The sequence below is a fragment of the Symphalangus syndactylus genome, chromosome Y (genome assembly GCF_028878055.3).
Source record: "Symphalangus syndactylus isolate Jambi chromosome Y, NHGRI_mSymSyn1-v2.1_pri, whole genome shotgun sequence".
Lineage (NCBI taxonomy): Eukaryota > Metazoa > Chordata > Mammalia > Primates > Hylobatidae > Symphalangus > Symphalangus syndactylus.
The window spans coordinates 28,792,947-28,815,000 of record NC_072448.2 but is presented as its reverse complement, the minus strand read 5'-3'; the positions used below and the strand labels follow the sequence as shown (position 1 = coordinate 28,815,000).

General features: G+C 52.5%; 1 pseudogene; it reads left to right on the top strand.

Moving 5' to 3' along the window:
• The first annotated feature begins 8,739 nt into the window (after positions 1–8,739).
• On the top strand, positions 8,740–12,064 carry LOC134736108 (cell division cycle protein 27 homolog; annotated as a pseudogene).
• Positions 12,065–22,054: the final 9,990 nt, after the last annotated feature.

The window sequence follows — 22,054 nt, the reverse complement described above, 5'->3', positions numbered from 1 at the left end:
CCAGGCGGCCCGAACCCTTGCCACGCAAACGCGGGCGCCGGCACCGGTCGCGACTCGGCACGGGAGCGGGCGGAGAGCCGGCTCGACGGCGGAGAGGGGTCACGCGCCGGACGGAACGCCGCGCACACCCCACCGCTCGCGGCACAGCCTCCGAACCGCTAGGACGCCGGGCCCGGCCCGGCGGGATCCTCCCCCGACTCGGAAGGGGGAGGCGCGGGCCACAGTAGGCGACGAGCCACGCTCGGCCCCCACCACCGCGGTCGGGGGCCGGCGGAACCCTCGCTCTCCCCCCCCTCACCCCACCGAGGGGGGAAGCGGAGGAGGGTCCGCCGCGAGCGAGTCGCTACGGCAAGCGCTACCATCACGCACAGAGAGAGGCGGCGGGCCGGGGGATCCGGTACCCCAACGCACGCCTCTCGGATCGCTAGAGAAGGCTTTCTCACCGAGGGCGGGTCACTCTCCCCACCCGCCAGTCGCCCCTCGTCGGGCCCGCGGAGGCGCTCGGGGACGCCCGGGGATGGGAGGGAGGGGCCTGCGGTAGGAGGAAACGCACAGCCGCGTGCGGCAACCTCGAGCGTTCGCGGTCAGGGCGGGGGGGGGGGGGGGGGGAGACCCGGCTGGTGCGCATGCGCGCAACCCCCCGAGGCCCCGCCCCCCTTCCCACCTCCACCGGCCTCCTTCCTTCCGAGGCGAAGCGCCTCCGAAGTCAACCCACACACGGCCGGTCAGAGGCGGGACGGCAGCCCCTCGGCGGCCGGCCGGCGCACGCGTCACCGGCCCGAGAGCCCACCGCGATCGCTCACACGGGCCCCGCGCGCACCCGCCAGGGGGGAAGCACGGGACACGTGCGCTCGCCGGACCACGCGGCGCCCTTCCCCGCGTGGGAGGGGCGCGTCTCACTCCACCGCCTCGACCCCCCGACACCGACGAGCTCCCTCAGGACCCACGCGCGGACGCCGCGGCGGCGACCGGAAGAGGGGGCGCCGGGGGCGGGAAAGACACACCACCGCTCGGCCTCGGGCACCTGAGGGACAACCCGGAGCGCTCCAGGAGCACCGCAAAGGCCCAGGCGGAGCCCACGCTCGCGCGACCCCCAAGAGGGCAGCACGACGGGCCGGCGGGACGGCACCCCACCGCCGCGGAGGGGGGCCGCCCGCGAGTCGACAAGCACAGGAGGCGAGAGCGAGGGGTGCCCGCCGCGTCAGAGGACCCCGCCGACCCACGCCGCGTGGCGGAAGGCAGGGACGGGACAGCGAGGTCGGGCCGGGTTCCGCGCCCCTCGCCTTCCCCAGCGCACCACCCGCAGGCGGGGAGGAGAGACGAGGGGCCCCCGCGGGCGGAGTGAGAAGAACGGTCCCATTCGCCACGAATGTCCGCCCCTCGCCCGTCGCGGCTCGGACCCTGCCCGGGAGAGCATGACGCCACCACATCGATCACGAGGAGCCCCCCCCAAGGAGCGGGAGGCGGCCAGCCGGCCAGCCAGCGAGCCGATCAGCCCGGCCGTTCCCCGCTCTGGGGGGGGGGGAGGGGCGGCGGACAACCCAGCGGAAACGAGGACGCCTGACACGCGCGGCACGGAGCCAACGGGGTGGGGTTGTCACGGCCGCCCCGGGTGCCCGCAGCGGGGAGCGCACGGGGGCAGGGTAGCCCTCGCCGCCTTCCCCGCCGCCCCCAGGCGGGGGGTCAGAGACCCGGACCCGGGCCGGCACCGGGGGGCGGGAGTCGGGGCGCTCGGATGCACGAGAGAGCAGCAGGCTCACGGGCCCCAGCAGGCGGCTCAAGCAGGAGCAGGGCCGGCTAGCCGGGTCACCGGTAGGCCAGAGCCCCGCACGCATCCAGAGGCCCAACCTCTCCAGCGACAGGTCGCCAGAGGACAGCGTGTCAGCAATAACCCGGTGGCCCAAAATGCCGACTCGCAGTGAGAGATATACCTGCCCCGGGGGCAGGAGGGCGAGTCACCGACACCGCCGCCGGCCCAGGGGACCCACGACACGGACATCTGTCCCCAAAAACGCCACCATCGCAGCCAGACACGGAGCACCCCGGACCCTCTGGTCTACCCCAGGACACACGCGGGAGCAGCCCCGGGCCAGGGACGCCCTCCCGGCCACCCGTGCCACACGCAGGGGCCGGCCCGCATCTCCGGAGCGAGACCCGGAAGCATTTTCGGCCGGCCCCTCGTACGACCGGGACACGCGGGGGACCGAAGGCCGGCCGGGCGTGACCTCTCGGGGCCGCACGCGCGCTCAGGGAGCGCTCCCCGACTCCTCACGGGGACTCGCCAGAAAAGATGACTTGGCAGAGGGACCGCTCCCCGGCACCCGAGGGACGGGGGCAGGACGGTCCCCGGCTCCCCCACGGGGACGCGGAAACAAATTCGACCGCCGCCTCAGACGGCCAGGACGCGCGCGGGCCCGGCAAATGGCGTCCCCAGGCTCCCGGGCCACGCGCGGCCGGTCCCCGCGGGTCGCGGCTCGGGCCTCGGGAGCCGCGGCGTGCTGGTCGACCGGCCCGGGCAGTCCCCACACCCGGCTCGGGCTCAGAAGCGCAGCGACAGCCTCTCCCCCACATAAACCTGCACGCCCGAGCTCTGAGTCACAGGCGACGCGCCACCGCTCTGGCGCCACCGGGCCAGCCCGGCTGACGACCGCGGGCTTTCCGGAGCTCTGCCTCGCTCACAGCAGGGACGGTCCCCTCCTTCGGCAGCTGCCACCGCAGCTCCGGAAGCCCAGAGGACGGTATAAAAGCGGCCGCCAGATGGAGCCCGACAACCGTCGCCAACGTCAGCGAGAGCGATCCGGTCGGCAGGGCGGCCCGTGGACCGCAAAACCGAAACCGTGAGTCGAGAAGCTCTTCCCGGGGCCGAAAACGCAGCCCCTCTCCCCCATCTCCACAGAAACCGTCCCCAAAGCGCGTCTCCGCATCGACCGCGACAGAGTCAGAAGACAACTCACGGCGTCTGGGTGTTTGGAGATGCATCTCGGAGGGAGGGAGGGAGGGAGGGAGGGAGAGAGACAGGACAAACGAGGACTCGGTCGCGGGTCGTTGAGGACACAGGGAGACGCAGAATGCGTAGGCTCTTCGAGAGCCCACACAAAGGCAGACAGAGGAAGAGAAAGAGGGAGGGAGGGAGGCAGGGAGGGAAGGAGGAAGGGAGGCAGGGAGGGAACGCAGAAAAGAGACAGACGGTGAAAGGAAAGGAGGGAGGGAAGGGAGCGGGGAGGGAGGAAGAAAATGGAGAACACAGAGACCATTTAAAAATGATGAGTTCGTGTCCTTTGTAGGGACATGGATGAAACTGGAAAACATCATTCTCAGTAAACTATCGCAAGGACAAAAAACCAAACACCGCATGTTCTCACTCATAGGTGGGAATTGAACAATGAGAACTCATGGACACAGGAAGGGGAACATCACACTCCGGGGACTGTTGTGGGGTGGGGGGAGGGGGGAGGGACAGCATTAGGAGATACACCTAATGCTAAATGACGAGTTAATGGGTGCAGGAAATCAACATGGCATATGGATACATATGTAACAAAACTGCACATTGTGCACATGTACCCTAAAACCCTAAAGTATAATAAAAAAAAAAAAAAAAAAAAAAAAAAAAAAACGGAGACGAAGAAACAAAACTTCTTAAACATTCCATTTTACAAAGAGAGATAGAAAGGAAAGAAACATGAAAAAAGAGAGAAAGAACGAGGAAAGACACGAAGGCAAGAAGGGAAACACAAACAGAGAGGAAGGACAAAAGAAGCAAAGACAGGGAAGGAAACACACATAAAGCACGAAAGAAAAAAGAACAGAAAGAGGGAAAGGAAGGAAGAAGGAAGAAAAACGTAAGGAAGGAGAGAAAGGAAGAAAGGAAGGAAGAAAAGCATAAAGGAGAGAAAGAGAGCAGGAAAGAACACGGAGACAAACAGTCACAAACACGTTTATCTATTTATAAACGTGCATATATAACATTCTTTATACAGAAACAAATGTATGTGTTTCTATGTAACTGCTTATATATCGATATTTACTTATTTACGTAGAAGCACCCGTATCTGTATAGAATAGGTATATGTATTTATCGTATACAAATATGTTGACTTACACATCCACGTAAGCATCTGTATATACATAGACCCATCAACACAAGCACTCACGTTTATATATAAAAGTATAAAAACGTCTACATCTGTAAACGTACGTACATACATAGAAATGGAAAAAAAGACCTACCCTACGAGAAGTCAATAGGCCGGCGCGGTGGCTCACGCCCGTCATCCCAGCATTTTGAGAGGCCGAGGTGGGCGCATCACCTGAGGTCGGGAGTTGGAGACCAGCCTGACCGACACGGTGAAACCCCGTCTCTGCTAAAAATACAAAACTTCAGCCAGGCGTGGGGGTGCATCCCTGTAACCCCAGCTACTCAGGAGGCTGAGGCAGGAAAATCGCCGGAACCCGGGAGGCGGATGGTGCGGTGAGACAAGATCACGCCATTGCACTCCAGCCGGTGAAACAAGAGTGAAACTGTCTCAAAAAGACGAAACAGAAGAAAGAAAAAGAAAGGAAGAAAGAAAGAGAGAAAGAAAAAAGAAACAGAGAGAAAGAGTGAAAGAAAGAAAGAAAGAAAGAAAGAGAAAGAAAGAAAGAGAAAGAGAGAAAGAGAGAAAGAAAGAAAGAAAGAAAGAAAGAAAGAAAGAAAGAAAGAGGCTAGGCACGGTGGCTCACGCCGGTAATCCCAGCACTTTGGGAGGCCAAGGCAGGCGGATCACCGGAGGTTGGGAGTCTGAGACCAGCCTGACCAACGTGAAGAAACACCGTCTCTACAAAGAATACAAAATTAGCCGGGCATGGTGGCACACGCCTGTAATCCCAGCTACTAGGGAGGCAGGAGAGTCGCTTGAACCTGCGAGGCAGAGGTTGCGGTGATCCGACATCTCTAGCCTGGGCAACAAGAGTGAAACTCCGTCTCCAAAAAAAAAAAAAAAAAACGAAAAAAATGAAACAAGAAAGAAAGAAGAAAGAGAAAGAAAGAAAGAAAGAAAGAAAGAAAGAAAGAAAGAAAGAAAGAAAGAAAGAGGCTAGGCACGGTGGCTCACGCCGGTAATCCCAGCACTTTGGGAGGCCAAGGCAGGCGGATCACCTGAGGTTGGGAGTTTGAGACCAGCCTGACCAACGTAAAGAAACACCATCTCTACAAAGAATACAAAATTAGCCGGGCATGGTGGCACATGCCTGTAATCCCAGCTACTAGGGAGGCAGGAGAGTCGCTTGAACCTGGGAGACAGAGGTTGCGGTGAGCCGAGATCTCTAGCCTGGGCAACAAGGGTGAAACTCTGTGTCAAAAAAAATAAAGAAAAAGAAGATGAAAGAAAGAAAGAAAGAAAGAAAGAAGAAAGAAAGAGAGAGAGAGAGAGAGAAAGAAAGAAAGAAAGAAAGAAAGAAAGAAAGAAAGAAAGGAAAGAAAGAAGGAAAGAAAGAGAGAGAGAGAGAGAAAGAAAGAAAGAAAGGAAAGAAAGAAGGAAAGAAAGAGAGAGAGAGAGAAAGAAAGAAAGAAAGAAAGAAAGAAAGGAAAGAAAGAAGAAAGAATGAAAGAAAGAAAGAAAGAAAGAAAGAAAGGAAGAAAGAAAGAAGGAAAGAAAGAAAGAAAGAAAGAAAGAAAGAAAGAAAGAAAGAAAGAGAAGGAAAGAGGCCAGGCACGGTGGCTCACACCTGTAATCCCCACACTTTGGGAGGCCGAGGTGCTAGGATCACCTGAGGTCAGGAGTTTGAGTCCAGCCGCAACATGGAGAAACCCCGTCTCTACTAAAACTACAAAATTAGCCGGGCGTGGTGGTGCAGGCCTGTAATCCCAGCTACTCGGGAGGCTGAGGTAGGAGAATCGCTTGAACCTGGGTTGCGGAGGTTGCGGTGAGCCGAGATGGCGCCATTGCACTCCAGCCTGGGCAACGAGAGTGAAACTCCGTCTCCAAAAAAAACTAAAGGAAAAAATGAAACAAGAAATAAAGAAAGAAGAAAGAAAGAACGAAAGAAAGAAAGAAAGAAAGAAAGAAAGAAAGAAAGAAAGAAAGAAAGAAGAAAAGGCAAGGCAAATCTACCTGCTTTCACTACATCTGGGGAGAATCAGGAAAGTCACCACTAACAAGGCCTAAAGTGGGGCTGCCGTCTGTAAAACCCGAACAGAAGAGTCCACGCGGGTTAAAGACACGAAGAAAGACAAGGAAACAAAGGATCAAAGAGAAGAACCATCTGGCCCAGCCAGGGTCTGTCTCTGAGATTGTCTGGGCAACCAGGGAGTGGGACGGAGGGAGGGCGGTCCTCCGAGACTCCGTCTCAGAAATATAACTCATGATAATAAAAAAAGATTCAGTTACCAAAAAAATCACGCATCATTCGTAACGTGTTTGATGCCTCGAAAGGCGAGAGGCGTATGTGTATGTCACTGTGGGCTCGTTTTCTTTTTTTCCTCTTCTCCCGGAAACTCACTTTTTAATTATTTTGTTTCATTTCATTTTTCTTTTTATTGTTTTGAGACGGAGTCTCGCTCTGTCGGCCAGGCTGGGGTGCAGTGGCGCGATCTCGGCTCACTGCAACCTCCGCCTTCCAGGTTCAAGCGATTCTCCTGCCTCAGCTCGGCCTCCCGAGTAGCCGGGATTACAGACGTACAGCACCGCGCCCGGCTAATTTTGTGTATTTTGAGTAGAGACCGGGTTTCACCATACTGGCCCTGCTGGTCTGACCGCCTCGTGATCCACCGGCCTCGGCCTCCCGAAGTGCTGGGATGACAGGCTTGAGCCACGGCACAGGGCCTATTTATTTATTTTATTCTATTTTATTTTATTTTTATTTTCTTGATGGATTTTTATTTATGGGTTTATTTATTTTATTTTATTTTTCGGAGACGTAGTTTCGCTGTTGTTGCTCAGACCGGAGTGCAATGGCGCGATCTCGGCTCACCGCAACCTCCGCCTCCCGGGTTCAAGCAATTCTCCTGCCTCGGCCTTCCTAGCAGCTGGGATTACAGGCATGTGGCACCACGCCGGGCTAATTTTGTATTTTCAATTGAGACGGGATTTCTCCATGTTTTTCAGGCTTGTCTCCAACTCCCGACCTCAGGTGACGCGCCCAGCTCTGTCTCCCAAAGTGATGGGATTACAGGCATGAGCCGCCGTGCCCGGCCTATTGTATTGTATCGTATTGTATTGTATTGTATTGTATTGTATTGTATCGTATCGTATCGTATCGTACCGTACCGTACCGTACCGTACCGTACCGTACCGTACCGTACCGTACTGTATGGTGTTGACTTATTTTATTTATTTAGTTTTATGTTATTTTCTTTGTTTGTTTGTTTTGGCCTGACCAAACGTCCATCAGACCCAGTCGTCGAAGTGGCGCTTCCCTTGGCAACAAGGGAGGGAGGAAGTTGGAGATGAGGGTGGGGGCGGTGGAGAAGACACAGTTGCCCCAGGCTGTGCGCAGGCGGCCTGAGATTCCTTCCTCTGTGAGGCCTCCCTTTTCAGAGTAACAGTGGCCGCTAGGTGATGCCCGACGTCTACCAATGAGAGTGTCAGCCCGGAATGAATTGGGATCGCCTGGAGGGGGATGGGGGAGGGGGAAGGATGGAGGCCCCCACAGCACAGTGGGTCACCGCGCCCTCCCAGGCGATCCCCACAACTACTCGACCAGGGACTCTGGGGGGAGGCAGCCTGAGCCCCCACCCATCGGATCATCTGGAACTTCCGTCCAGAGACCAGAGACCGACTGGGAATTCTCTCCCTCAAGGTCCAAATCGAAAAGAATCACTGGCACAGACACCGGGACTGAGGCCATTTCTAAAAGACTGGTTTCTGCGTTTTTGGTATATCCGTGTATGTCTGTAACACAAAATTACTTATTTTAAACGATTTTTGTCCTCCTGACGTGTACGGTCCTGTGGTAGACAGACCAGGGGACTCCTCAGCTCAGAGTCCGTGAGGCCAGAAGGTGACGTCCTAAATTTCTATTTAGAATGAATTTAAGCACACCAGCCAAGCACTCTGCCGTGAAACTGTCGGCGGGAAGACAAGCGGGTGGGGGCGGGGGGGAGGTGGGGAAGCCGGGCGCGGTAGGTCCACGCCTGTCATCCCCGCAGTTTTGGGAGGCCAAGGGCAGGTGGATCCCTCGATCCAAGCCTTTGGCAACGTGGCGAAACCTCGTCCCTAAAAAAAAACACAAAAACTAACTGGTTTCATAACTTGGACTCCAAGTTAATAAATAGATAAATAGGCCGGGGGCGGTGGCTCACGCCTGTCATCCCAGCACTTTAGGAGGCCCAGACGGACGGATCACGGGGTCAGGAGATCGAGACCATCGTGGCTACCGCAGTGAAACCCCGTCTCTACTCAAAATACAAAAAGTTAGTCAGGCGCGGTGGCGGGCGCCTGTAGTCCCAGCTACTTGGGAGGCTGGGGCAGAAGGTCGTGAACCCGGGAGGCAGAGCTTGCAGTGAGCCGAGATCGCGCCGCTGCACTCCAGCCTGGGCAACAGAGCGAGAGTCTGTCTCGAAAAGAAACAAACAAATAAATAAATAAATAAATAAATAAATAAATAAATAAATGTCAGTAAATACATGGATTAAAATTGAAAACTAAAAAAAAAAAAAAAAAAAAATGTAGCCGGCCGGGCGCGATGGCTCACGCCTGTCATCCCAGCAATTTGGGAGGCCGAGGCGGGCAGATCAACTGGGGTCGCCAGTTCGTTCGAGACCAGCCTGACCCACATGGAGAAATGCCGTCTCTACTAACAATACAAAATCAGCCGGGTGTGGTGGCCCATGCCTGTAATCCCAGCTACTCAGGAGGCTGAGGCAGGAGAGTCACTTGAACACGGGAGGTGGAGGTTGCGGCGAGCCGAGATGGTGCCATTGCACTCCGGCGTGGGCACCAAGAGTGAAACTCCTTCCCCCGCCCCCCAAAAAATTAAGTGCTGTGTTCTGTTATTTTTGCTTCCTACCCTGAGAAGAACATAATACAGCTGTTGTCTGCCTGCCTGCCTGCCTGCCTGCCTGCCTGCCTGCCTGCCTGCCTGTGACAGGGCCTCACTGTCTTTCGCCCAGACTGGAGTGCAGTGACACCATTCATTATGGCTCACTGGCTGCAGCCTCAACCTGCCCAGGGTTAGGCGATTCCTCAAGGGATCCTACGGCCTCGGCCTCCCAAAGTGCTGGGGTTGCAGGCGTGAGCCACCAGCACCCGGCCCGAGTTAATACGTCTTGTCTCACTACGTCTTAACCACACACCCATGAAGGACTCAAGTCAAGAGAGAGTCGGCAAGAGACTCTCAGCATTCTCTTCCGAAAGCACGTGTGTCCCGAGCTCCTGTGGTTTTAGGTGGCCACGCGTAGAGGAGAGATTTCCAATGTTTCCAGAGCGGTGCGAGCCACAGCCATTCGGGGCATCCGAGCCGGAGATGGGGTTTCTGACAGCGACTTGAGGGCCAGGAAGGGCCAGAATCTGCCAAGGCCCGTGTTCCAGGGTGGGGCCCGATGGAACCCAAGGTAGAGGGAGTCCGCCGTCCGCACAGAGAGAGCCCCAGCCCTAGGCCCCACTGTGCAGACCGAATCAGAAGGAAGAGAGTCCTTCGTCCTACATGCCACATCCCTCCACCGAACTTGGGAGCGGAAACATGGAAACCCCGTGTTTCCAAACGTGAGGTGACTCTCGGTTTACAATGGGTCACAAGGGGCCGGGCTCTCCGGAGTCCGCAGGATAAAGAAGTCATTTCTTGCTCGGCCTCCCCCATCCCCTGGTAACTGTCGCTGGTGACTTTAAATGAGCCGGGGCCGGCAGGCCCAGGAGCCGCTACGGGGGGAGGGGGCGGGGGGGTGTGCCTCAGGCACTGCAGAAAGGAAGTGGGCCTGAGCCCGGAGGATGACGGTGCTGCAGGAACCCGTCCGGGCAGCTATATGGCAAGCACTAAACCGCTATGCTTACCGAGATGCGGTTTTCCTCGCAGAACGCCTTTATGCAGAAGTACACTCAGAGGAAGCCTCGTTTTTACTGGAGACCTGTTCTTACCGCTCAGGAAAGGCCTACAAAGCATATAGACTCTTGAAAGGACACAGTTGTGCTACACCTCAATGCAAATACCTGCTTGCAAAATGTCGTCTTGATCTCAGCAAGCTTGCAGAAGGCGAACGAATCTTATCCGGTGGGGTGTTTAATAAACAGAAAAGCCATGATGATATCGTGACTCATATGTTATTGAGTTTGGTGATTCGGCTTGCTTTACTCTCTCATCGTTGGGACACGTATATCGCAAGACAGATCCGCTTGCCAAAGCATCGGAGTGTTACCCAAAGGGCCTTCGTTTCAAGCCTTTCTTCTGGTATCCCTTTGAATCATTCTGTGAAATAGGTGAAAAGCCGGATCCTGACCAAACGTTTAAATTCACATCTTTACAGAACTTTAGCAACGGTCTGCCCAACCGTTGCACCACACAAGTACCTCGTCATAGTTTATGTCACAGACAGCCTGAGACCCTTCTTACGGAAACACCCCAGGACACAATTGAATTAAACAGATTGAATTGAGAATCTTCCAATTCAAAGTACTCCTTGAATACAGATTCCCCAGTGTCTTCCATTGATTCAGCTGTCATTTCACCTGATACCGTCCCACTGGGAACAGGAACTTCCATATTATCTACGCAGGTTCAAAAGAAGCCAAAAGCTGGTCGAAGTTTATCAGGACGACCAGCAGCTGTTAGTCCATTAACTCCAAGTGTTGGGATTTTGCCATTAGAAACCCCAAGTCCGGGAGATGGATGGATCCTATTTACAAAACTACACTAGTATTAGACACCTCCTGTCACTGACGTGCCATCCACCGGAGCCCCTTCAAAAAAGCCTGTTGCCAGAATCGGCCGAACTGGAGCACAGTCTGTCTTCTCACAGAGTGGACATAGCCGAGAGGTAACTCCAATTCTTGCAAAAACACAAAGTTCTGGTCCACAAACAAGGGCATCACCTCAGGTATCGAGCCCCACTGTGGCATCTCCCCTAAATGCACTGCCTCGAAGAAATCCATGACTCTTGACTAGTGACAGCTCCACAACCAAGGAGAATAGGAAAAAAGTTAAAAATGAAGTGTCCACCTGAAATCCCAAACAGAAAAACAAAAAGTAAAACTAACGAAGGAGGAGTAACTCGACCTCACATCGATGGCAGCCTGGAAATGACAAAATTGGACTCTTCCATCATTTCAGAAGGGAAAATATCCGCAATCACACCTCAGATTCAGGCTTTTAATCTACGAAAAGCAGCAGCCGAAGGCTTGATGAGCCTTCTTCGTGAAAGGGGGAAAGGTTATGTAGCTTTGTGTTCTCACCACTGCACACAAGCTATCGATATTTGGAGCCATCCACCTTCTCCCCACCACGATGCCGGTAGGGTACTGTGCCACATCGGAAGGGCCTATTTTGAGCTTTCAGAGTCCACGCAAGCTGAAAGAATCTTCTCAGAGGTTAGAAGGATGGAGAATTACAGGGTCGAAGGCATGGAGCTCTGCTCCGCAACACTCTGGCATCCTCAAAAAGATGTTGCTCTGTGAGTTCTGTCAAAAGACTTGACAGACGTGGATAAAAATTCGCCAGCCAGAGGCCTGGCGTGCCGCAGGGAACTGTTTCCGCTTGCAACGGGGACACGATATGGCAATTAAATTCTTCCAGAGAGCTATCGAAGTGGATCCAAATCATGCTTAGGCCTCTACTGCATTAGGGCGGGAGTTTGTCTTCACTGTAGAATGGGACAAAGCATTAGCTTGTTTTCGAAATGCTATCAGAGTCCATCCTAGACATTGTAACGCATGGTAAGCGGCAATGAAGTGTAAAGACAAGCTCTTATCGACGGTGCCGGTGCTCGCTGATTTTTCTCGTTAGATAGCTCTTTATTGCCATGAATTTGGTTACAGATACCTAGGGATGGTACATACTGGTCAATAACGTCTAACTGAAATGCTCTCTTACGAAATGTATGTCTTTAACAAACTCTTAAATTAACTCCCGATAATGGAATACCAGATCCTTATACTCAACAGTTGCAGTCTTCTACCAAACTTTTGCAGATACTGTAGTTGTCTTTCGTTTGTGTGTGTGTTTCTTTAGTTTTGTGACTGGATGTGTTACTTTTTCTTTGAACACCGAAATGGTGATGGGGACAAAAAGTGCTTGGGAAATTGGAAAGGAACAGCATAATCCACTTATCGGATAATAGAAAAAAATATTGCAACGATTCACTGGTTGCTGCTTTTTGACAGTGTTCCAGTTGATGGAGTTACTATTAAGAAGTCAGTGTACCCTTTTATTTAGCAGTATCTCCGTTTTACTGTTTTGTACTTGCGTATCAGTAGACACATCGGAAATTACTGCCTAGGTCATATTGTTATCAACCGAATAAGATACGAAAACGTTTGGTCCTACTTCTGCCTCAACACCATACGTGCCGTTGACATTGGTTGTATTTTTCTGGACTGACTTCATAGTTTACACATCAGGTGGCCGGGCGCGGTGGCTCAAGCCTGTCATCCCAGCACTTCGGGAGGCCCAGGCGGGCGGATCACGAGGTCAGGAGATCGAGACCATCCTGGCTAACACGGTGAAACCCCGTCTCTACTAAAAATACAGAAAATTAGCCGGGCGTGTTGGCGGGCGCCTGTAGTCCCAGCTACTCGGGAGGCTGAGGCAGGAGAATGGCGTGAACCCGGGAGGCGGAGCTTGCAGTGAGCCGAGATCGCGCCACTGCACTCCAGCCCGGGCGACAGAGCGAGACTCCGTCTCAAAAAAAAAAAAAAAAAAAAAAAGAAAGAAAAGAAAAGAAATAGTTTACACATCAAGAGAAGGCCGGACGTGGTGGCTCACGCCTGCCGCCATCCCGGCACTTTCGGAGGCCGAGGCGGGCGGGTCACAAGGTCAAGAGATCGAGACCATCCTGGCCAACGTGGTGGAACCCTGTCCGTATTAAGAGTATAAAACTTAGGTGGCCGTGGTGGAGGGCGCCTGTAGTCCCAGCTACGCGGGAGGCTGAGGCAGGAGAATCGCTTGAACCCGGGAGGTGGAGGCGGCAGTGAGCCGAGATCACCCCATTGCACTCCAGCCTGGGCGACAGAGCGAGCGAGAGGCCGTCTGGAGGAAAAAAAAAAAATTAAAAAAAAAAAAAAAAAAAACAAAAAAAAAAAACATAAATAAATACCAGGAGAAACTATAATTCTGAAGTCATAACTCTGTGGTAGTTTTTTTTTGTCAGATACGGTTATCTTTGGGGTTAAGTATTACAGCAGTGGAGTTGTATCATTTGATTTGCTTCTAAATCTGCAGCATTCTATTACTAAAACATTTTTTGATTTGTGAATATGTTGTTTAACGGATTCTGTCTCATTTTGCTGTAGTAGTTACATGGCCTGAAAGGTGGCCAAAAACATAGTGCTAGCTATTGCTGACCAACGTAACAATCAACTTGCCGATACCGCCTTCTCTTCCGATAGCTATGTTCTCCGTCATATTTTAAGAACTCAGTTCTTCATGAGACTTGTGTTGTTTTTGATTTTTTTCCCAAGTCCGGGGGATCCTCGTGTTGTTTTCTGTCAATGCGTATTGTCTGTTCAGCTATTTTGCAGGAGTCGCATTCTTAAAAAACTTCACCCTATCAAAAATCGTCTTTAAAGGAGGAATATTCAGATCGGCAAGCTTTTCCTAGGAAGAGTGTAAATGCTGACGTATTTAGGTAGCTCTGAATTCTGAGCCACTATATTTTAACTACAAAATAGGTAGCCTTTCCTTCGTTTTCGCTTTCACTATCATCAGCACGGGGTTTAATACCTTTTCTTCATCTATAACACAACTACAATGATATACGAAGCCACTCAAATACAGCAGATACGTTGCGCTTTCAAAAAAAAAAAAAAAGAAAAAAGAAGTCTTTCTGTGGCACGGCATTAGCTGTGGCTCGAATCTAGAATCTCCAGTAAAAACCAATGAGACAGGGTGAAACCCCGTGCCTACTAAAAATAAAAAAATGAGCCGGGCCTGGTGGCGCTGAGGCAGGAGAATCACTGGAACCCAGGAGGCAGAGGGTGCAGTGAGCCGAGGTCACGCCACTGCACTCCAGCCTGGGCGACAGAGCAAGACTCCATCTCAGAAAGAAACAAACACGCAAAGCCAATGAAGGTGTTTAGCTCAACGTGTCGGGCTCAGGTCTCTTGACAGGATACATCCAGCACCGGGGCGGGGAACGTCGAGGGGTGGGGCGGAATCTATTTTGTGGCCTCAAGGGAGGGTTTGAGAGATAGTCCCGCAAACGGTGATGGCCTAAGGAAGCCCCTCCGCCCAAGAAGCAATATTCATTTCTAGCCTGTAGCCACCCAAGAGGGAGAATCGGGCTCTCTACAGACCCCACAACCCGCACCCCACCCCCCGCCCCGCCTCGTGAAATGGGCTCTCGCTCCGCCAGGCCCTATTCACGCCGTGTGGTTTTGTAACCTCCAGCGTGTGTGCGTGGGTTGCGGGGTGTGGTGGGGGTGGCTGTGGACAGAGGAGGGGATAAAGCGGCGGTGTCCCGCGGGTGCCCGGGACGTGGGACGTGGGTGGGGTGGCCAGAGCCTAGGGAACTCCTCGCCTGTCAGGACGTCTCCCCCACCCCCCACCCCGGTCCCCTCTCTGACCTACGCTCCACATCTTCGCAGTTCAGTGGGGACCTTGTGGGTGGAAGTCACCGTGCCTCTGGACTTTAGCCGACCAAGGCCGGGCTCCCAGGAGTCTCCCCAGAGTCGGGGCCTTGGGCAGGCTCACAGGGATGCTGACGGTGACGGTCGGTGACCGTGATGTACGTTGGAGGCCTCGGGCCAATGCAGAGGTATCCATTTGACCTCGGTGGGACAGGTCAGCTTTGCGGAGTCCCGTGCGTCCTTCCAGAGACTCATCCAGCGCTAGCAAGCACCGTCCCGAGGATCCCAGCTCCCAGCAGAGGCACTTTTGTTCACACAGAATCCTGGGCAGGAAAGTTCTCAGCAGGCTTAGGCCTCCAGCCAAAAACCCAAAACCACTTCTGGGATTTTTTTTTTCAAAGAGCCAGTGGTTCCACAGGGGGCCGTGGGTAGTTGTGGAAATGGAGAGAAGTGTCTGCAGATACATATTTGAGACAGAACGGACGGGGCTCGGTCACAGGTCACTTAGGACACGGGCAGATGCACATTGAGAAAACCCTCCCAGCATCCTAGGTGAACAGAGGCATGATCTTTCGAGACTGTCGAGGGAGAAGCAACTCCAGATTTTAGGGTTGGATCTTTATTCATATGTAGTATCTATGAGGTATCCAAGTCCAGAAATCAACTCGCCAGTTCTGTACAGCATTCTGTAGGGAGATCAAATCTGGGATGTCTGATGCTAAGAATTCAGGCCTTGGTAATGGATGAGATTAGATGTACTTGAGCTTATTTTGCAAAGAAAGAGAGGGCGGGAGATAGCGAGAGCCAGAGAGCGAGCGAGCGAGCGAGCAAGAGAGAGAGAGAGAGAGAGAGAGAGAGAGAGACAGAGAGACAGAGACAGAGATAGAGATAGAGAGAGACAGACAGAGAGAGACAAAGATACACAAAGAGAGAAAGACAGAGAGAGAGATAGAGAAAGACAGAGATGGACAGAGACCGAAAGAAACAGAAAGAAACAGGGAGACAGGAAGGGAGAGAGACAGACAGAGTGAGAGACAGACAGACAGGCAGAGAAAGAGAGTAAGATGGAAGGCAGACACACACAGAGGGAGAGAGAGAGAGAGAGGGAGAGAGACAGACAGAGTGAGAGACAGACAGACAGGATGACTGACAGGCAGAGAAAGAGAGTAAGATGGAAGGCAGACACACACAGAGGGAGAGAGAGAGAGAGAGAGGGAGAGAGACAGACAGAGTGAGAGACAGACAGACAGGATGACTGACAGGCAGAGAAAGAGAGTAAGATGGAAGGCAGACACACACAGAGGGAGAGAGAGAGAGAGGGAGAGAGACAGAGACAGACAGACAGAGAGAAAGAAAGAGACAGACAGAGAAAAAGAGACAGAGAGAGAGAAAGACAGACAGACAGACAGAGAGAAACAGACAGAAAGAGAGAGACACAGACAAAGAGAGAGAGAGAGAGAGAAACAGACAGACAGGGAGGCAGAGAGAGACAGACAGACAGGCAGAGAAAGACAGTAAGACACAAGACAGACACAGAAAGAGAGAGAGACAGGCAGAGACAGAGAGAGAAACAGATGGGCAGAGAGAGAGAGACAAATAGACAGAGAGGGAGAGAGAGAGGGAGACAGACAGGCAGAGAAAGCGAATAAGACAGAAGACAGACACAGTGAGAGAGAGAGACAGAGACAGAGAGAAAAAAGAGAAAGACGGACAGACAGACAAAGAGACAGACAGAGAAAGACAGAGACGGACAGAGAGAGACAGAGAGAAACAGACAGAAAGAGAGACAGAGAGAGAGAGAGAGGCAGGCAGAGAAAGAGAGTAAGACAGAAGACAGACACAGTGAGAGAGACCGGCAGAGAGAGAGACAGAGAGAAAGATAGAGAGAGACGGACAGACAGAGAAAGGCAGAGACGGACAGAGAGAAACAGAAAGAGAGAGAGACAGAGACAGAGAGAAACAGACAGACAGAGAGAGAGAGAGAGAGAGAGAGAGAGAGGCAGACCGACAGACAAACAGGCAGAGAGAGGGAGTAAGACGGAAGACAGACACAGTGAGAGAGACAGTCAGAGAGAGAGACAGAGAGAAAGAAAGAGAGAGACAGACAGACAGAGAAAGACAGAGACGGACGGAGAGAAACGGAAAGAGAGAGAGACAGAGACAGAGAGAAACAGACAGGCAGAGAGAGAGAGAAGACAGAGAAAGAGAAAGAGAGAGACAGAGACAGACAGAGACACAGAGAGAAGGGGAAGAAAGGCGTGCTCCAGAAATAATTACACATATTTTATAATGCTTTTGATCCCATAAACTGTGGCCGGGGGTATACTTTGAAAACAACAACAAGAACAACAACAACGACGACGACGACGACGACGACGACAACGACGACGACGACAACTACAACAACAGCAACAGCAACAAGAGCAGCAGCAGCATTCGCTTACGGATTTCTAGAAAATAAGATGTTATGAAGTATAGTCAACATCAACCGGCTCTCACTGCACGTGGAGAGATGCAGAAAAGCGTTAGTTAACAACAGGAGAAAACAGCAGCTGACACGTCTTGGGGAAAATAGACGTCTTCCTGAAAACTGGGGATCGCTACTTCACCTGAAAAGAAAGACATACGAAAAAGGAAAAACACGAACAAAACAAAACAAGCCAACAAACACGGGCCAAGGCACCGTCCCTGGAAATCTTTTTTTCTTTTTTTCGTACTTTAAGTTTTAGGGTACACGTGCACAATGTGCGGGTGTGTTACCTATGTATCCATGTGCCATGTTGGTGTGCTGCACCCATTAACTCGTCATTTAGCATTAGGTGTATCTCCTCATGCTATCCGTCCCCCCTCCCCCCACCGTCCCTGGAAATCTTAAGTGAGCAAAGTATTAGTTTTCAGAAAGCGTTTCTATTTCGGGCAAATACTGAGAAGGCCCAGACTAGAGCTGTGACGCCGTTCCCATTGTGAAACTCTGCTGGCCGGAGGGAGGGAGGGAGGGAGGGAGGGAGGGAGGGAGGGAGGGGAAACTAAAACATCATGATAAAAGGTGATTGAGACCCAGCCAGGGTGAAGCTTTCCCAGGGAGGGAGGCCTGAGGAGGGGAGCGGGGGGAGAAACCCCACAACTGCAGACCCGCCCGCTTGCCCACGCGGGTCAGGGGCTCCGCCATCGGCGGCCCAAGCTGCCTCTGGGGAAGTGGGACCGTGCCGCCCCCATCTTCAAAAACGGTGGCCACTGAGTGAGGCCTGACGCCCACCGATGCAAATGTCAGCCTGGCAAGCATGAGATCGCCGGCAAGGGGTGGGGGAAGGGGAGAGAAGACCGAGGCACACCGGGGTGGATCCGGAAAGTTTCCAAGCAGGGTGTTGGGAGGCGGGGGGGCAGGGGTTTGGGGGGCAACCCACCTAACTGACTCACTAAATGAACGTAACGGGACGTGGGTAGTGGGGGAGCCGTGGGGGCGACTCGAAAATTAAACTAAAGCCCAAGTCGAAGAGTCTATGCGCACGAAAGAAACCAAAACACAAAGAAAACTAAAGCGCCGATCAAAGAACAATAGGGCCCCCGCCAGGGCGGATGTTCCCTAGGCAACGAGGGAGAGAGGGAGGGGCCTCCGGAAGGGAGAGAGAGAAACCAGTTGCCCCAGGCTCGGTGAAGTCGGCGAGACCTCCCTCCGCGTCACGTCGACTTCCCATAACAGTGGCCGCTAGGTGATGCCCGAAGACAACCGATGCCCGCAAGTGTCAGTCAGCACGGAAGAGAATTTATGTATTTATTTATTTATTATTTATTTATTTATTTATTTATTTATTTATTTATTTAGAGACAGAGTCTCACTCACTCTGCAGCCTGGGCTGTAGTGCAGTGGCGCGATCTCGGCTCACTGCAGCCTCCGCCTCCCAGGTTCCAGCGATTCTCCCGCCTCAGCCTCCCGAGTAGCTGGCATCACAGGCACCCGCCCCACCCACCGCTCCAGACTCAGTTTTGTATTTTTAGTAGAGACGGGGTTTCGCCGTGTTGGCAAGGCTGGTCTCGAACTCCCAACCTCAGATGATCCACCCGCCTCGGCCTCCCAAAGTGCTGGGATGACAGACGTGAGCCACCACGCCCGGCCTTAACTGTTTCTTTTTAAGTCGAGGAGCTTATCAGGGAACTAGGAGAAGTACAGACGCCACACGTGACAGAGAGAAACGTCTGAAAACGCCCCTCGCATCCAAGTGGGGACCCGGCCTCGACCTCCCGAAATCATACACCGAGTGGGGAAGCCCAGCAAGGCCCGTCTGTCCACATTCCTCTCGGCCCCTCGAAGCACCTAAGCCCGCGCTTCTCACTTTCATGGAAGGGGCAGGGCCCTCCCCGGCACGGGGCGTCTGACAGACTGACAGAGAACGAGACAGACATAGAAAGACAGAGATGGATGGGGAGAGATAGAGAGAAACAGACAGAAAGAGAGAGAGAGACAGACAGACAGACAGAGAGAGAGAGAGAGAGACGCAGAGAAAGAGAGTAAGACAGAAGATAGGCACACGGAGAGAGACAGAAGGACAGAGAAAAAAGAGAGACAGACAGACAGAGAAAGAGACATACAGAGAAAGACAGTGACGGACAGACAGAGAAAGAGATAAACAGACAGAAAGAGAGAGACACAGAGAGGGAGAGGGAGAGAGAATCAGAAAGGGAGGGAGAGAGAGAGACAGATGGACAGGCAGAGAAGAGCCAGAGAGAGACAGACAGATGGACAGGCAGAGAAGGAGAGTAAGACAGAAGAGAGACACAGTGAGAGAGACAGGCCGAGAGAGAGAGAGACAGAGAGAAAGAAAGAGAGAGACAGACAGAGAAAGACAGAGATGGACAGAGAGAAACAGACAGAAAGAGAGAGAGACACACAGAGAGAGAGCGAGAGAGAGAGAGAGAGAGAGAAACAGAAAGGGAGGGAGAGGGACAGACAGACAGGCCGAGAAGGAGAGACAGACAGAAGATAGGCACAGAGAGACACAGAAAAAGAAAGAGAGAGGCAGATAGAGAAAGAGACAGACAGAGAAAAACAGAGAGAGACGGAGAGAAACAGACAGAAAGAGAGAGAGAGAGAAACAGACAGGAAGGGAGAGAGAGAGACAGACAGACAGACAGGCAGAGAAAGAGAATAAGACAGAAGACGGACACAGTGAGACAGGCGGGGAGAGAGAGAGAGAGAGAGAGACAGAGAAAGAGACAGACAGAGAAAGACAGAGACAGACAGAGAGAGAAAGGGAGAAACAGACAGAAGAGAGAGAGAGAGACAGAGAGAGAGAAATAGAACGGGAGGGAGGGAGAGAGAGAGAGAGAGAGAGAGAGAGAGAGACAGACAGACAGAGAAGGAGAGTAAGACAGAAGACAGCCACAGTGAGAGAGGCAGACAGAGAGAGAGAGAGAGAGAGAGAGAGAGAGAGAGAGAGACAGAGAGAAAGAAAGAGAGAGACAGACAGAGAAAGACAGAGATGGACAGAGAGAGACAGAGAGAAACCGAGAGAAAGAGAGAGACAGACAGAGAAAGAGACAGACTGGCAGAGAGAGAGAGTCAGACAGAAGATAGGCAGAGAGAGAGAGAGACAGAGAGACACGGAAAGAGAAAGAGAGGGGCAGACAGACAGAGAAAGAGACAGAAACAGACAGAAAGAGAGAGAGAGACACAGACAGGCAGGGAGAGAGAGACACAGACAGACAGGCAGAGAAAGAGAGTAAGACAAGACAGATACGGTGAGACAGGCAGAGAGAGAGAGAGAGAGAGAGAGGCAGAGACAGAGAGAAAGAAAGAGACAGACAGGCAGACAGACAGAGAAAGAGACAGAGAGAGAAAGAGAGGAACAGAGAGAGACAAGAGAGAAACAGATAGAAAGAGAGAAGGTCGTAGCCTAGGAGTGATACGGTGCCTTTTGTTTCATTTTCTCTTTCTTTTCTTTGCTTTTTTTCTTTCTTTCACTTATTTATTAATTTATTTGGAGACCGAGTCTCACTCTGCCGCCCAGGCTGTAGTGCAGTGGCGCGATCTTGGGTCACCTCAACCTCCGCCTGCCAGGTTCAGGCCATTCTTCCGCCTCGGCCTCCCGAGCAGCTGGGAGTACAGGCGCCTGCCCCACCGCGCCCGACTCCGGTTTCGTATTTTCACTAGAGACGGGGTTTCACCACGTTGGCCAGGCTGGTCTCGAACTCCTGACCTCGGGATGACAGACGTGAGCCACTGCGTTCAGTGTACAGTGCCATTTCTTAGAAATCACTCACGGGAACACATAGTTATAGGTCATGTGTAGAGATGTTTTTAATGTATTTGTGTGTGTGTGTATGTATGTATGTATGTATGTATGTATGTATGTATGTATGTATTTATTTATTTATTTATTACGCGGGGAGGTGGGGGGACGGAGTTTCGCTCTTGCTGCCCAGGCTAGAGTGCAATGGCATAGGGGACACAAGGAGTCAACCTACGGCAGAGAGGACAGACACATCATTCAGAGCGTAAGGGCCTCAGCGAAAGGTGGCAGGGCCCGCGCTTTTAAAGGCTGAGATCCCGGCGGCGCAGGCCTGTCGTCCCAGCACTTTGGGAGGCCCAGGAGGGCGGATCACTTGAGGCCAGGAGTTCGATACCAGGGTGGCCGACAAGAAGAAACCCCGTCCCTACTAAAAATAGAAAAATGAGCCAGCTGTGGTGGTGCGTGCCTGTCATCCCAGCTACCGAAGAAGAATCACTGGAACCAGGGAAGCAGAGCCTCTCCTGTCAGTGGCTGACTACCCAGGGTGTGGGGGAGCGAATACTGGGGTAGTTCGGGAAGGCAGAGGCAGCTCTAAAAGCATAGAAAAGGATGCTTAACTCATTTTAAATATATTTTTAATGGACAAATAATAACGGCGTACACGTATGAGGTATATCGTGATAGTTCGATCTACGTATACATTGTAGAAAGACTCAATCAAGCTAAGCAACATATTCATCACCTCACCAACTTATGACCTTTTTGGGGGGAGAATATTACAAATCTATTCTTTTAGCAATTTTGAAGTCTATAGCACATTATGATTATTATTAACTGTGGACGCAACTCATTTTCTTGCTTCCTATCCTATGGGCTACTGGAAATTGTATCAGTCCTTCAGTTTTCTACCCGTATGTCCCATAGTATCGGGGCTTTCTTGCAGCATTTCTAGGATATCTGTGGAGACAAAGTACAGTTGAAGGTAGAATGTGTTTTCTCTGCATTTGCTCTGACCTCCCAGAAACCTGTTCCATGACCACTCAAGATTAGGTGTTCAAGCCTGAAGTATTTGTTAGAGAAGGCATTTCACAACGCCTGGCATATCGATCAAAGCCACGTGTGTTCCTACAGCAG